This window comes from Chiloscyllium plagiosum, unplaced genomic scaffold, assembly GCF_037043375.1.
Source record: "Chiloscyllium plagiosum isolate Xiang-an unplaced genomic scaffold, Cpla_swu_hap1 HiC_scaffold_33, whole genome shotgun sequence".
In the NCBI taxonomy this organism is placed as follows: Eukaryota; Metazoa; Chordata; class Chondrichthyes; order Orectolobiformes; family Hemiscylliidae; genus Chiloscyllium; species Chiloscyllium plagiosum.
Genome location: NW_028270171.1, coordinates 67,349,375 through 67,364,410, shown reverse-complemented (window position 1 = coordinate 67,364,410; position 15,036 = coordinate 67,349,375).

The following is a 15,036-nucleotide window of genomic DNA, read 5'->3' as shown; positions in this document are numbered from 1 at the left end:
GAGACTACTCAATCCCTCACGTCGAAAAAAATGACGCAATTTAGGTCATGCAGCAACAGAATCAATCTATTCAGCTAATTCAAGTCAGTAACACAGGAAATGGAAGAGGTCACAAAGCGGCTGGGGTATACTGCAATAACACCAGGCTACATAGCCCCTCAGGCCTGCCTTTCAATTCATGAAGGTCGTGGCTGATATGTTCTTGGCCAGAATTTCTCTTTCATGCCCAATTCTTTGTAGCCCTCAACTCCCTGATGTGGCAAAATCCATTAACCGCACTCCGCGCCCCAAAACGTTTTAATGATGTAGCTGTCTGGAATAGACAGGCCCCAACAGTCACTACCCTCTGAGAGAAGGAAACAATCCCCAGGCAAATACGTTGGCTTATTGACATAAACAAAAGATACGAACGCAGCGTGAGAGTGATTGGCCCTGACATCACGGCAGGATTTGACTGAGCAAGGTGTCAAGGAACCTGAACAAAACTGAAATCCCCACAGTTTGGGACATTCAGAACACAATGTGGCTGGTGGAGATCAATCCTCTCAGCCCCTGGATATCTCTGTAGGCGATCCTGAGGGAAACTTTCTCGGCACAAACAACTTCAGCTGATTCATCAGTGTCTTTCCCTCTATCATACGATCAGAAGCAGGGATATTCAGTGAAGATCTGAAGATCACACAATGTTCAGGACACCTCTTCAGTGTCATCTCCTCAGATGCTAACGTATCAATAACAGGCAACATTCAAACTTGTGCTGTTAAAGTGTCGGCAACATTCATGTAATAGTGCGATCAGACCCTACGCATTTACATGGTTAAAAATGAAGCCCATGCAGCATCTCAAACTGGTTTTACAGGAATGTGAGAAAGCCGTTCAACCCATCAGAACTATTGGTAGGAAGAAACAGAGCCCATTCACTTTCTGCGCCGACTGTACAGGAAGAGATTTTGAAAATAAAAGATCTGCACACTTTGGAATCCAAAGTAGACATGCAGCCAGCTGAAGATTACAACCAGACAGGCAGAATCATCAGGTGGATAAGACCACGCCTTGGGTGTAACTCTTCTTCAGGACTGCAGGTGCAGTAAGGGAGCTAAAGGTAAAGGGGCAGGGCGAGAGAGGAGGAGGCAGGGTGGTGAGCAGGGGATATGTGGACACAGGTAAAGGGGTACCACTGGGTTGGACAATGGGAGGACTGAATCTGTGTGGCAGCTTTAAGAAGGGTTGATCAGTGGAATGGAAGGGAGTGGGAGAGGCTGGGAAGGGAGTTGGTGGATTAGACGAAAGGTTAGCTGAAATTGGAGAACTAAATGTTGTGTAGTTTGCTGTGGTCTTCCAGCTCCCTGCCTGTCTACTATTACCAAGGAAGATAAGGAGTCTAGTCAATACATCACACTTTAAGCGAGAACCAAGGGTCGCCCAATAATGTCCATGAACCTTTTCCCTGGGACCGGGAGGAGGACATTCCGCCACTTGAAACACTAATGCATGAAGAGAAGAGGCCATTCAGCCCCTCCAGACTGTAACACAAAGAAGGATGTCATTGATGCTCCAACATGACAAATCAATGAAGCATAGACTGCACAAATAGACTGCTCCATGTTGCTCCCCCAGCTCCATTGCTAATGGTACACACGTGTTAGATTAACAATACCGTATTTTGCTGACAGGGAGGATGGTCAGCGGATGGTTTGTGCCAAGTCTCAAGGAGGCATCTCTCATCGCCGAGATGACAGGCTAATGTTCTGTATGGAGGTCAGAAGCTAGTGTTAATGGCGAACTCTATCAGTGTGGCTACTTACAGATTTGTGAACAACATGACATTCAGTACAGGGTCACATACCAGCTGCACATTGAGACAGTGAGAGTTCATTCAGAACCTGGAGCTCCGACTTCACGAATATGAGGCCCCACTCAGGTAAGTATAGTATCATAGAGTCCGACAGAACAGAGACAGGCCGTTCAGCCCAAACTGGTCCATGCTGACCAAAATGTCCATCCATGCTGACCGCGTTTCCCAACACGTTTCCTCTATCCTTCTAATCGTTTCCTTTCTATATATTTGCCCAATTGTGAAAGCATGTATCGCAGATAAACACGTGGTTTATTTAGCGCTGGCAATGTTCCGTTTTGAAAATAATGATTGTTGATCCATAACCCTCAAGTTTTAATACAATCATTTTTTTTGTAGTGATACAGATTATTTCTTTCACAGTCTTTTAGTGATACCATCACCACACGAATTAGTCCAGTGAAACTCCTTTGCACTGCCTCTCTGTCTAGGTGATCATTCCTTATAAAGGAGAAATAATCTATACATCGTGCCCCAATTACTTTCCGAACGACACTCTACGACAGCAGGAAAGTGCCTTCTCTCTTATACTTGAATCAGTTTTCAATGAAAGATAGTATGCAATTTAATATGTTGAATAATTGCTCCCTGGTATGAATTCTGTTAGTGACTCATGATCAAAGACACCATGCTCACTTTCGCCAAGGGCTCTTCCGATCCTCTAATCTTCTAATAAAGACAAAATTGAGAAGGAAGGTATGTTTTGCAAAATCATTCCTTAGCCTCGCGAACAGCTGTGTTTCAATCATAGCCACACCAACATCAACATTACTATTGCCAACGGCGATGGTTGGAGATGAAGGGAAGGTGACCTCTCTGTGGTATTATTAATCCAGGAGCCCATGTGCTGATCCCCACCCCAGAATCGAATACCACCACGGCAAATGGTGAAACTTGAATTCAATAAAATCAAATGAAGCTATGAAACCATTGTCAATTGTCAGAAAATCCTACCAAGCACTCTAATGTCCTTCAGGGAATGAAAATTACCACCTTCAGCTGGTCGGGCTTACATGTGACTCCAGCACTGCATTTAACTCTCAATTGCCCTTTGACGTGTATAAGGCAGCCACTTAGCTGTATCACTCACTACAAAGTCTCAAAGAAATTAAACCACACGGACATAAGCACTGACCATTTACAGCCAACAGACTGCAGTGGATCAGAAAGGCAGCCCACCAACACCTTCTCATTGACAATGAGGAAAGGGAATTAAATACTGGCCCAGTATCCCACTAATGAATACGGGAAGATAATGAATGCACTCAGGGAAGAGAGACAAAGGGATATAACTCTCTTTAAACAGCGACTTTGGTCTATACCCGACATGGCATGATTTTCAGTAATATAGGAACAGAAGAAGAATAAATAAGATTAATCTCATTTTTTTATTTCCTTTCCAGCTGATCATCAACAATTCCGTTGTTTGTTTCTTGTTCTCTCTCCCTCTCTTTATTTATTCAACTCATTCCTTCTCCCCTTTACTACAGATGTTCTTTTATCTTTCTTTTTCTCTATTTATTCAAATCCCTCCTTCTCCCCTTCATAACAGACATCCCTGTCACCAACATCAATCACAATATTTTTAATCTGTGTTCAGTTATTATGGATGGACAGTGGACTCGAAGTGTCAATTCTATTTTTCCCTCAATCCCAGGATGCCAAACCTGTTCAGTTTCTGCGGCAGTTTCTCGATTTATTTTTGTTTCTGATCTCTTGCAGCATTGTTTGTTTTATTTAAATTTCAATATTGTTATGACATGGGATGTCTGCATCGCTGGTAAGGTCAGAATTTGTTGATCTCTCTAAATGGCATTTACTGTGAGGTCATTCCTTCAGGCAGTAAACAGCCAAGCTCATTGCTGTGGGTCTAACATCAGTGTTAAGCCAGACCACGTCATAATGCTAGATTTATTTACCAAAAAACATCAATGAAATAGATAAACGTATTGACAAAAGGCTTGTGCTGTTGTGGTTTATATTAGTGATATTTGCTTTTATTTCCAATTCCTGTCATTTGAATTTAAGTTCTGACATCATCTGATGTAGGATTTGAAACAGTGTCGTTAGTTGAGTAATCTGGGCCTCTGAATTACATGTCCAGTGACATTGCTTCTCTGACACATTGTGCCTGTCATGGATTTACGTTAGAGACAAGAACAAGGTTCTGATTGACATACTTGTAACAGACAGAGTGCTTAGAAGAGAACTGGAAACATAACGTCTGAATTTTGCCAAGGCATAGATAATGATTTATGTAGGACGCGCACTGACGTCAAGTTGGAACTGGGAATATTACGGACCTGGTAGTGGGTATGTTTGGTGATGAAAAGAATATCGAGAAACAAATCAATTCAAGGCAAAAGGCAACTTGTGGTTGTGTACAGTCTAGTTCTCAGATGTTTGTGAGGACTGGGGTGTTGTGTGGTTCGGACGTTTATGATAATGAATGGAATTTGTATTTGAAACTGAAGACAATATAGAACATAGAACATCACAGCGCAGTACATTCCCTTCGGCCCTCGATGTTGCGCCGATCTGCCATACCATTCTGAAACCCATCTAACCTACACTATTCCATGTACGTCCGTATGCTTGTCCAATGACGACTTAAATGTACTGCAGGTTGGCGAATCTACAACCTTTGCAGCCAAAGCATTCCATGCCCTTACTATCCTCTGAAAAAAGAAACTACCTCTGTCCTATATCTATCATCCCTCAATTTAAAGCTATGCTCCCCTCGGAAAAAGGCTCTCCCTGTCCACTTTATCTAACCCTCTGATTATCTTATATATCTCCGTCTTTGTCAAACATAGGTAACACAATAGCAATGAAGTTCAACATGGTTTATGGGATTAATAAATGGATCGAGATGGAGAGACTTACCAGGAACACCGACAATAGCGAGCATAGGATAGTAACCCGCCTGGACAATCATCAGTACACCGTATATCCGATCTGGTAATGTTGACCAATACCACGAAAGATAGAAAAGACCCCAGGATAAACTCCTGTCCATTGCTGCAGCATTCCAGTCTAATGTTCTCAATCTTGATCCATTAATGGAACATTCCAAACTGTTCTCAGATGTTTATCTCTCCTCTTCCTGTCTTTGCAGCTGCGATCCCTTTTAGTGTTGGAGGTGGTCCATCTGCTGCTACAATGGGATAAAGCGCTGTGAGAGGCCCCTTACTAATAGAAATGGGAAACCATCCAGTGACATAACTGGAATCCATGGAGACTGTCATCAATCACAGTCATTGAACAAACAGATCGGTTAACTCCTTTCAGTGTGGTACCTTCAGATCACAATAAGAACTGGTCTGAACTGGATGCTGACATCGATGCTATTGGTCACATCTCCCATCACCAACTACTCGAGTGAAATTAGTTGTGAGGGAGAATGATGGAAGTTTTCTTATCGCAGGCTGGATGGCTCTGCTCTGTTGTCCATTTGCAATGCTGAAACCGCGTGAACCTCCTACCACCACACCCAACACATAATCTATAAATTGTTAGCGTGCTCCCCCTCACTAGAACAAGCACAAACCAATAGATTTGCAGTGGGCATACTTGCCCTGACCATGCAGCCGAAGTGCGGATTTGGCTGGGCATTCCTCTAATTGTTCGAATAAGGCGATTTTGTATCTTAAACACGCAATGTGCTTCAGCATTTTTTGCATAAATTCACAAACACCTTAATACACTTTATTAGCTTCAAAACAGAAAGACTTACATGTATTGAATTCAGTCTAAAGTGATATGTGGCATGTTGTCACAATGCCGGTCCCTTTACAAGGTTATGCTGTACGTGATATTTTAGGGAGGTTCTAAATGACCAATATTTCTGAATTCTTAACGGTTTATTGGCGTCCTTTTGTTTATACACAACAATAATACTGCAGGCAGACAACTTTCAAGTCTTTAAAACAAAACGTGTATTAACAAGAGGACGTGGCCAGCACTCTAGTTGGTCAGGTCGACTCAGTCTGGGGTTAGTTGAGTCAGGGTCAATGTTGAAATTGGATGCTCTCCCCTCCTTCTGCCATTCTGACCTCATAACCTGTTAGTCAGAAGCCTATAGACAATGTTTCAGGAATCTAACGAGGGATCCTGGTCAAACCTATTTTGAGTTTGAAAGGATCAAACAAAGTAATTGTGATCGATGGATAAGAGCTTTAAAAATCAAGCAAGTCTACGATGCTCGTCGAGAGACAATTCATTTGGAGGAGTTCAAAAATTCTTGCCTAACAAAATGCAAACCCATTTGGAAGAGCAGGGAGTTAAAACAGCAAGGTTAGCAGCTGAAGTGGTTGTTGATTCTGAATTGATCCATACAACACGGTTTGGCTTCCAGAATCAATTCCAGTCCATGAGGAATAGAAATTGGGCCAGAGAGAAATCCTCATGTAGAAAGGGAAACGTAGATCACAGTGAAGATCATAAGAACAACTTACCAGAGGATAAAAAGGAAACCAGTGAAGAGGACAAAGAAGTTAGAAAAGCTCCGGTGTTTTCATTGCAATAACTTAGGTCACATGAAATCACTATGTTGGTGGGCTAGGGGAAAACAAACACAGATGTAGGAAAACAGAATACTCCTGGGAGTTTTGTTGGAGCGATAACAGAAAGCACAATGCAAGCTAAAAAGTTGCAACAGAGTGCGAAATCTTATTGGAGTTTGGTTAAGGAGGAATTGCTGGATCTAATTATAAAATGTAACTACAAATTTTATTCACATAGGCCAGGAGTACCAGGTAAAGAAAATGTGATATTAAGGGACACAGAATCTTCTCAGTCTGTGATGCTGAAAGATGAGGAGATATGTATTCCTGAAGGACTATTTCTAGGAAAGGTACTGCTAAGGGGAATTCACGGTGAGACAGAAAGGCAAAATTATGTAAAGCAAGTGCAGAAGGTCAAGAAGCGTGTGGAGATATTGTGGTAGGAGTGTTGGACACACTGTCAGCTCCAGGAATACGAATTGTCTTTGCGAAATGTATAGCTGATTCACGTAGAACTGCTGCCTTCTCTGGTTGAAAAGCCAGCAAAGCCAGAAGAGCCAGCAGGCAACTGAAGCAATGCAGGAGTCTTATCCTGTAATCTTTCCTCATTGTGGGGTAACAGAGTCCCAATGTTACCAGTTGAAACAAAAGAGATCAAAAATGTAAAGATAAGGAAGCTGAAATGGCATTAGCAGACACTCTATTCCATCAGATAGTTGAAACAAAACAGAAGCAAACAGCATACCATGCATTTTTTTAGCTCAGCTAACCTAATTGAGTTACAGCAGAAAGATAAAGATTTAAAATAATTGGAACAAAAAAACATATAAATTAGGGATTCTGGGTGTATCCCTGAGTGTTATTACCTTAAAAATGATTGCCTAACGTCGATATGGAGACGATCACATATTCAAGGAGATGAGAAATGGGCATGAATGCATCAATCCGTATTGCCAATGCAGTATAGAAAGGAGGTGCTGAGAGTGGCGCATGAGCGACCACCTGGACGTCAGTTCTGAGTGACGAAAACACAGGGGCTGAAATACAAAGATATTTGTACACACCTGGACTGCACCAGCATGTCGTTGAAATTTGCCAAAGGTAGCATACATGTCAGATAATTGGCAATCCACAGGTGGTAATAAAGCCTGCATCTTTAATAAATATTCCTGTGTTTGAGGACCCTTGTCCAAGAGTCATAATTGATTGGCTAGGTTCCCTACCTCAAGCAATAAAGTGGGAATCAGTATTTGTTAACAATAATGGATTTTCGACTAGATTTCCAGAGGCCATCTCCAGATGCAATATCACAGCTAAAAGGATTGTAGAGGAATTACTCTTTTAACAAAAAAGATACAGGCTACCAATAGAGATACAGTGAGATTAAAGTACAAACTTCATATCCAATCTATTCAAGGAAGTTAAGTACCGCTTAGGAATAAAGCAATCTAAATCTACTGTGTACCAGCCAAAATCGCAGGGAGCGCTAGAAAGGTGACATGAAACATTAAAGACCATGTTGAGGGCTTATGGTCAGGATTATCCAGATGATTAGGTAAGGGAATTCCATTTGTGCTTTTTGTGTTCAGAGATCCATCAAATGAAGCGACCAAATTTAGTCCATTTGAGTTAGATTTTGGGAATGAAGTGAGAGAACCGTTAAAATTGATTAAGGAGAAATTAGTAAATCAGAATTCAAAGGCCACACATTTGGAATAGATCTCAAATTTTAAGGAATGAATAATAGCGCTGGGGATTTGGCTCGTCAGCATTTAAAAGTATTGCAGCTTGTAATGAAACAGGAAGCAGATGGGAAATAAAAAAAATACAAGGTTGTTATCGGGGATAATGTATTAGTGTTACTTCCAGTAATAGGTGAACCGTGAAAAGCAAGGTTTACTGGACCTTATCAAATGCAGACGAAATTGAGTGGGGGTAACTATTTCATAGGAACTCCAGACAGAAAGATAGCTCACATACTATGTCATACGAATATGCTCAAAAAGTGTTTTGAAGGGGAAGGAAAGCAAGAGGAGAAGGTGTTAATGATAACAACAAAGAAAGAAGAAAGAGGATTCTGAACTGGACATTCCTCAGATTAAATTCGACAATAAGGAAGTTGTCGAAAATTGGGATAAATTATTGAGTTACCTTCCTGAGAAAAACCGGAATGACCTGAACGTGTTTTTACTATCACATGAGGAGATATGCAGAAGTTAACTGGGATGTATACATCTAATTGTGCATAATGTAGATATAGGAGATGCCCAACGGTTATGTGTGGATTATCGCAAAGTCAGTGCAGTTAAAAACACTGATGGATATCCAGTTTTGCGGTTGGAAGACTGTGTTGAAAATGTGACACAAGCAATTTACATTTGTGATGAAAACGTGTGGGCCACATTTTGGAGACTAACCAACAACTTGCCGTATTATGCAACTTTGTGGCGTATATTGATGACCTGGTGACTTTAGTCACTCATGGATGGAATATTTATAACACTTAGGAGACTTGTTCGATGAACTTCGCAAGGTAGGCTTCGTGATAAAACTAGCTAAACATGAATTTGCCAAAATACAAGTCATTTTCCTGGGCCATGTCATTGGACACAGATAAATGGTACCATGGGATGGAAAACGAAGATAATTGGGGAATTTCCGGTACCATTGACAAAAGGAGAATTACTACAGTTACTGGGATTGAGTAGATTTTGTCGATCGTCAGTGCCTAATTTTAGTAGTACGGCTGCTCCACTCACTGAATTGCTAATGAAAGGCAAGGAGTTTCAGTAGACAACGGACTGTCAAAAGGCATTTGACTGCATGAGAAATGCGTTAACCACTGCCCCAGTATCAGCCACACCTGATGACACAAAACCTTTTAGGTGGCTATAAATGCAAGTGATGTGGGTGTCAGTGCTGCGCTCCTGCAGGAAGATGATGAGAAGACAGAATGACTAATTGGGCATTTCTCCAGCAGGTGAACGTTACATGGTAGAAATATTCGAAAGCTGAGAAAGAGACTTTGAGCTTTGTGTTGGCAATACGACATTTCAGCGTTTATATTACCAGTAACACATCTGAGACAACCGTATACGCCAATCAAAAGCCATTGAAGTTTTTTTGGAGAAATTTAAGAAAGAAAATGCTGGACGGTTTAGCCAGAGACTGTAGTTACATCAACTCAATTCGAAAATTGTGCATGTGGCGGGTCTTGAAAACGTGATGGCTGATGCATTGTCAAGAACTGAAAGACAGGTCAAGGCACTCAATGATGGGAATTTTGAATCCGGATGTAGTTCTGCATGTTGCATGTTCATAGTAAGTGTGTGTTTTAGTGTACAAACCACTCTTTCTGAAGGGTTCTGAAAACAGAAGCCATCTTTGGATATTGATGATTCAGTTTCATATAGGCGCCGCTGGTCGCTTTGCATGGTTATGTTGTCCTTGACTTTTTTCAGCCAGGTTCGAACCAACCCACGTTTCCAACACGTCTCAGTTTTGAACGAGGTACTTTGGTTTATACTTAACAGATAATACATATGGCAGAACACTTTCGAGACTTTAAGAATACTGGTACAATCTATGGCACGTGGCCAGCTCTCCAGCTGCAAAGGTCAGTTCATTTCGAGGGTTATTGAGTCAGGGTCACCGTTGAAACTAGATTCTCTCCCCCTCCATCTGCCCTCTGACTTCGTAACCTGTAAGCTTTTTGTGTAATTTTACTCTTTTTCCTAAAGGGTTTGTTTAATGGGATTGTTGCAAGCAATCTCGAAGAGCGTCATTAAGTTGTGATAGCCCCTCAGACCTGGATAGGAAGAGTTACTCGGGTGTTCTATACTCGGTTCGTTTTATTTCATTCCTGAATTTTTAAAACAAATTCCGTTTGTTTAAAACTGGGCAATTTGACCAGCTAAGTCACTCTGGGAATATGCCCTATACACTTACCTTCAACAATTAGCAATGCTATGGTCTGGATACATCCTTAAAAACGTTTTGAGGGATCGGACCTGGTCCATAACAATGTGCAATAACCTTGTTCATTAAAAGTCATGAATTAACGAGTAAGGAATGGAATAATAAGGATATTGGAGCGGTAGACGTCCGGTACGTGGCCACCGCCATTCGACACCTTAAAGCAGCGGTGCTCGGACCCGACGTGGTGCACCAGTTGGAGGATGCTCAGATGTGCGGTGGGATCCCGTCCACGCTCACCCCTCCCCGGACGGAATTTCACATTGGCCCCAAGGTCCCGTACGTCCCGCGGGAGCCTGTGCCCCACAACCTGAGTGGCCTCCAGAATTTTAGTTTTGTCCCTTTTAAGGGCATGAAAAGACGGGCCCTGTATCGACTGCTGCTGCACCCAGTCCACCTCTTCTCCCTCATCCACCGTCCAGACACGCCTTGACATGCCGATTTGCCACCGGACAGAGGGGATGCCCAGTGGAGGGCTCTCTACGCGGGAGTTCTCCCCCTTTCTCCCGGAGATCTGGGGTGGAGGGTGCAGCACACAGATTCCGGTGGTTCACGGACTCCCAGCCCAACTGCTTGTTCTGTGGTGCTGTGGAGTCCGTGGATCATGTCTATATTGGGTGTGGGCGTTTGCACTCCGTTTTTGATTTTCTCAAAAACTTTCTCCTCTGCTTTTGGTTGCACTTCAGTCCCACACTCTTGATCTTTGGGCACCCGGTACGGAGGAGGGAGGGCAGGTCTGAAGACCTCCTCGTGGGTCTGCTTCCGGGCCTGACCAAACTGGCCATAAACATGTCCAGGCAGCGGGCCGTGGAGCGGTCATTAGGGCCGACTGCCTGCCCCTCTTCCGTGGTTACGTTAGAACCCGGGTGTCTCTTGAAAAGGAGCATGCGGTGGCCACCAACACCCTGGAGTTGTTCAGGGAGAGGTGGGTGCTGCAGGGAGTGGAGTGAATTATTTCCCCCTCCAACTCTTTTTGATATAATCCATGTCCTCCCTTTCACTGTGTGATCACGCTGCATTGCCCTTTGATGAGAAGGACACTGCTTGTCACAGGTCCCTCGGGTGTTTCTTTTCTTCCTGGTGGTGGAAACTGAATAAAGATTCGTGCACCTTTTGTCCTTCACTGTGTCTCACGCCTGCACACACAAATGGGTGCTGGGGAAAAAAATAAGCATTACTGCAGTTAGGCGTTAGTGTGGGGGTAAAAACAAATGAAAATGTTATTGGCTATGATACAGAAAGGTCTGGGGCCAGTGGCTGAGGACACCCGAGGGGAGTACAGTAGTATCTCCCAGTCACGAGTATTCAACCATCACACGTTCTAACAAATGGAATAAAATGCAATGCAGAGCAAGAGAATAGATTATTTATGGTACATGGAACGCTGAACGACAATGGGAATAGAACAGGGCAATTCGAAATATGATGTACGGACTTATATCTGGTTATACTGGTTAATCACAGGTTATACATGTTGATAAGATTGTTTATATCTCAACAGGATATTCTGAATTAAAAACAGAAACAGATAACAAAATGTCTGCGGTTTAATGGAGGTACAGCAGAGTTAGAGTGAGGATATAGTTCATTCTGTGCTGGTACAGAGATGGTGGGCTGCGTGGCCACCATTTTTGCTGTAATTATTCTGAGAAACGTATTGAAAACTTCCAGAGCCTAAGGAGACAAGCTTCATCATAAATCGCACAGACAATGTCATAATTAAGAAACTATTCCTATTTTTTCATCAAGTGTAGCTGTCTCCAAAATGCTGTATAAGTAAAATCAATTTGCTGAGATTCACGCACATATTTTCAGAACTTAAAGAGGGAACAGACTCTAGTGTCATACATGTATACTGGCACAAATAATGGGAACAGGAGTGGAGCATAATGTCCAAATATAACCGGGTTCAGCATCTAAACCAATAAAAAAAGTGAAATATTAGAGATAGTGGAAATTTGAAATTCAAACACAAGATGGTGGAGAAATGCAACAGATGATGCAGGATCTGGGCAGAGAAACAGAGTTAACAGATCGAGTCGGACATGCACCTGTCCAGAACAAATCACACTGGACTCAAAAAGTTAATTCCGTTTTTCTCTGCTCCGATACTGCCTGAACTGCTGGGTTTCTCTCCAGCACTTTCAATTGGTGCAATGGTAGGAGACAGACAGTAATTGTGGGCCGTTGTGTTTTGGAGTGGAGGCTTGTGACCAGCAGAGCTCCACAGACTTGATTCTTTGTTTTCATTGTTTGTCATTTATGTAAATAATTTGGAATAGAATATAGAAACCATGGTAAGTAAGTTTGCAGATGACACCAAAATTGGTGGCACAGTGGACAGTGAAGAAGATTTTGTAAGAGTACAAAAGGACATTGATCTAATGCTTGAATAAGTTGGGAAATAGCAGATTGAGTTCACTCTGAATGAATGAGAGGTGCAGACAATAGTGTGTGTTTGCTGCTATCTAGTGCACCAGGAATGGAAGGATTATACCGATATCCTTTATGAATTTTAAGAAACCTTACCCTTCTCATGGTTACCCTCTTACTGCTCATGTAGTTGTACAATATCTTTGGATGATCATTAACCTTATCTTCCCATGTCTGGTTTTACTCAAATTTCTGTGACCAAATGCATGTTCAGCAGTATCTTAAATGTCACCAATGACCTTGCTTCCACTACTGCTGCTGGCAACGCATTCCATGCTCTCACAACTATAAGTGTAAAGATCACGCCTCTGACATCCCCTCTACACTTTCCTCCAACCAGCTAAAAACTATGACCCCTCATGTTAGTCCTTTCTGCCCTGGGAAATAGTCTCTGGCTATCGACTCTATCTATGCCTCTCATTATCTTGAATTCCTCAATTAGGTCCCCTCTTGTTTTCTCCAATGGAAAAGGTCCGACCTCAGTCAACCTCTCTTCATAAGATAAGCTCTCCAGTCCATGCATCATCCTGGTAACCCTCCTCAGAACACTCTCCAAAGCATCCACATCTTTCCTATAATAGGGCGACCAGAACTGGACACAGTATTCCAAGTGCGGTCTAACCAAAGTTTTATAGAGCTGCAACAAGGTCTCGTGACTCTTAAATTCAATCCCCCTGTTAATGAAAGCCAAAACACCATATACTTTCTTAACAACCCTGTCCACTTGGGTGGCCATTTTAAGGGATCTATGTATCTGCACACCAAGATCCCTCTGTCCCTCCACACTACCACGAATCCTATAATTAATCCTGTACTCAGCTTTCAAATTTGACCTTCTAAAATGCATCACCTCGCATTTATCCAGGTTGAACTCCATCTGCTACCTCTCAGCCGATCTCTGCATCCTGTCAATGTCCGGCTGCAGCTGACAACAGCCCTCTATACTGTCAACGACACCTCCAACCTTTGTGTCGTCTGCATCCTTGCTTACCCAGCCTTCAATCCCCTCATACAAGTCATTAATAAAAATTACAATCCGTAGAGGCCCAAGGACGGAGCCCTGTGGAAAACCACTGACTTCCAGGCAGAATACTTTCCTTTTACTACCACTCGCTGTCTTCTGTTGGCCAGCCAATTTTGTATCCAGACAGCTAAGCTCCCCTGTATCCCATTCCTCCTGTCCTTCGGAATGAGCCTATCATGTGGAACCTTATTAAATGCCTTGCTGAATTCCATATACACCACATCCACAGCTCGACCCTCATCAACTTTTCTAGTCACATCCTCAAAGAACTCGATAAGGTTTGTGAGGCATGACCTGCCCCTCACAAAGCCGTGTTGACTGTCTTTAATCAAGACATGCTCTTCCAGATGGTCATAGATCCTATCCCTCAGACTCCTTTCTCACACCTTGTAGAAAACAAACGTGAGGCTTATTGGTCTAAAGTTGCTGGGGATTTCCCTATTTGCTTTCTTGAAGAAAGGAATTACATTTGCCTCTCTCCAGTCCTTAGGTACGACTCCAATGGAGAGCGAGGATGCAAAGATCTTCGCAAGTGGCGAAGCAATTACATTTCTCATTTCCCAAAGCAGCCGAATACAAATCTAGTCTGGGCCTGGCAACTTGTTAGTCTTAATGTTTGACAAAATGTTCAGCGCATCAGCTTCCTCTATCATTATCCATTCCAGCATGCACACCTGCTCTTCAAAGGTTTCATTCACTACAAAGTTCGTTTCTTTTGTAAAGACAAAAGCAAACAACTCATTTAGGGCTTTGCCCACCTCCTCCGACTCCATACATAAGTTCCCTATGCTATCCCTGATTGGTCCTACTCTTTTTTTTGACCATTCTCTTATTCCTCGCATAAGTGTAAAATGCCTTTGTGCTCTCCCTAATCCGTTCTGCCCAGCCTTTCTCGTGCTCGCTCCTGGCTCTCCTCAGACCATTTATGAGCTCCATCCTCACCTGCCTGTAATCCTCTAGAGTTGAGCTTGGCCCTAGGTTCCTCCGCCTTATGTGAGATACCTTCTTCCTTTTGATGAGAAGCTCCACCTCTCTCATCACCCAACGTTCCTTTATTTTACCCCTTCTTGCCTGTCTCAGAGGGGAATATTTATTCATCACTCGCAACAGCTGTTCCTTAAACAGTGTCCACATGTCTATAGTGCCTTTACCATGGAACAATTGTTCCCAGTCCTTGCTTCCTTACTCACGTCTAGTCGCATCATAGTTTCCTTTTCCCCAATTAAATATCCTCCCATTGTCTC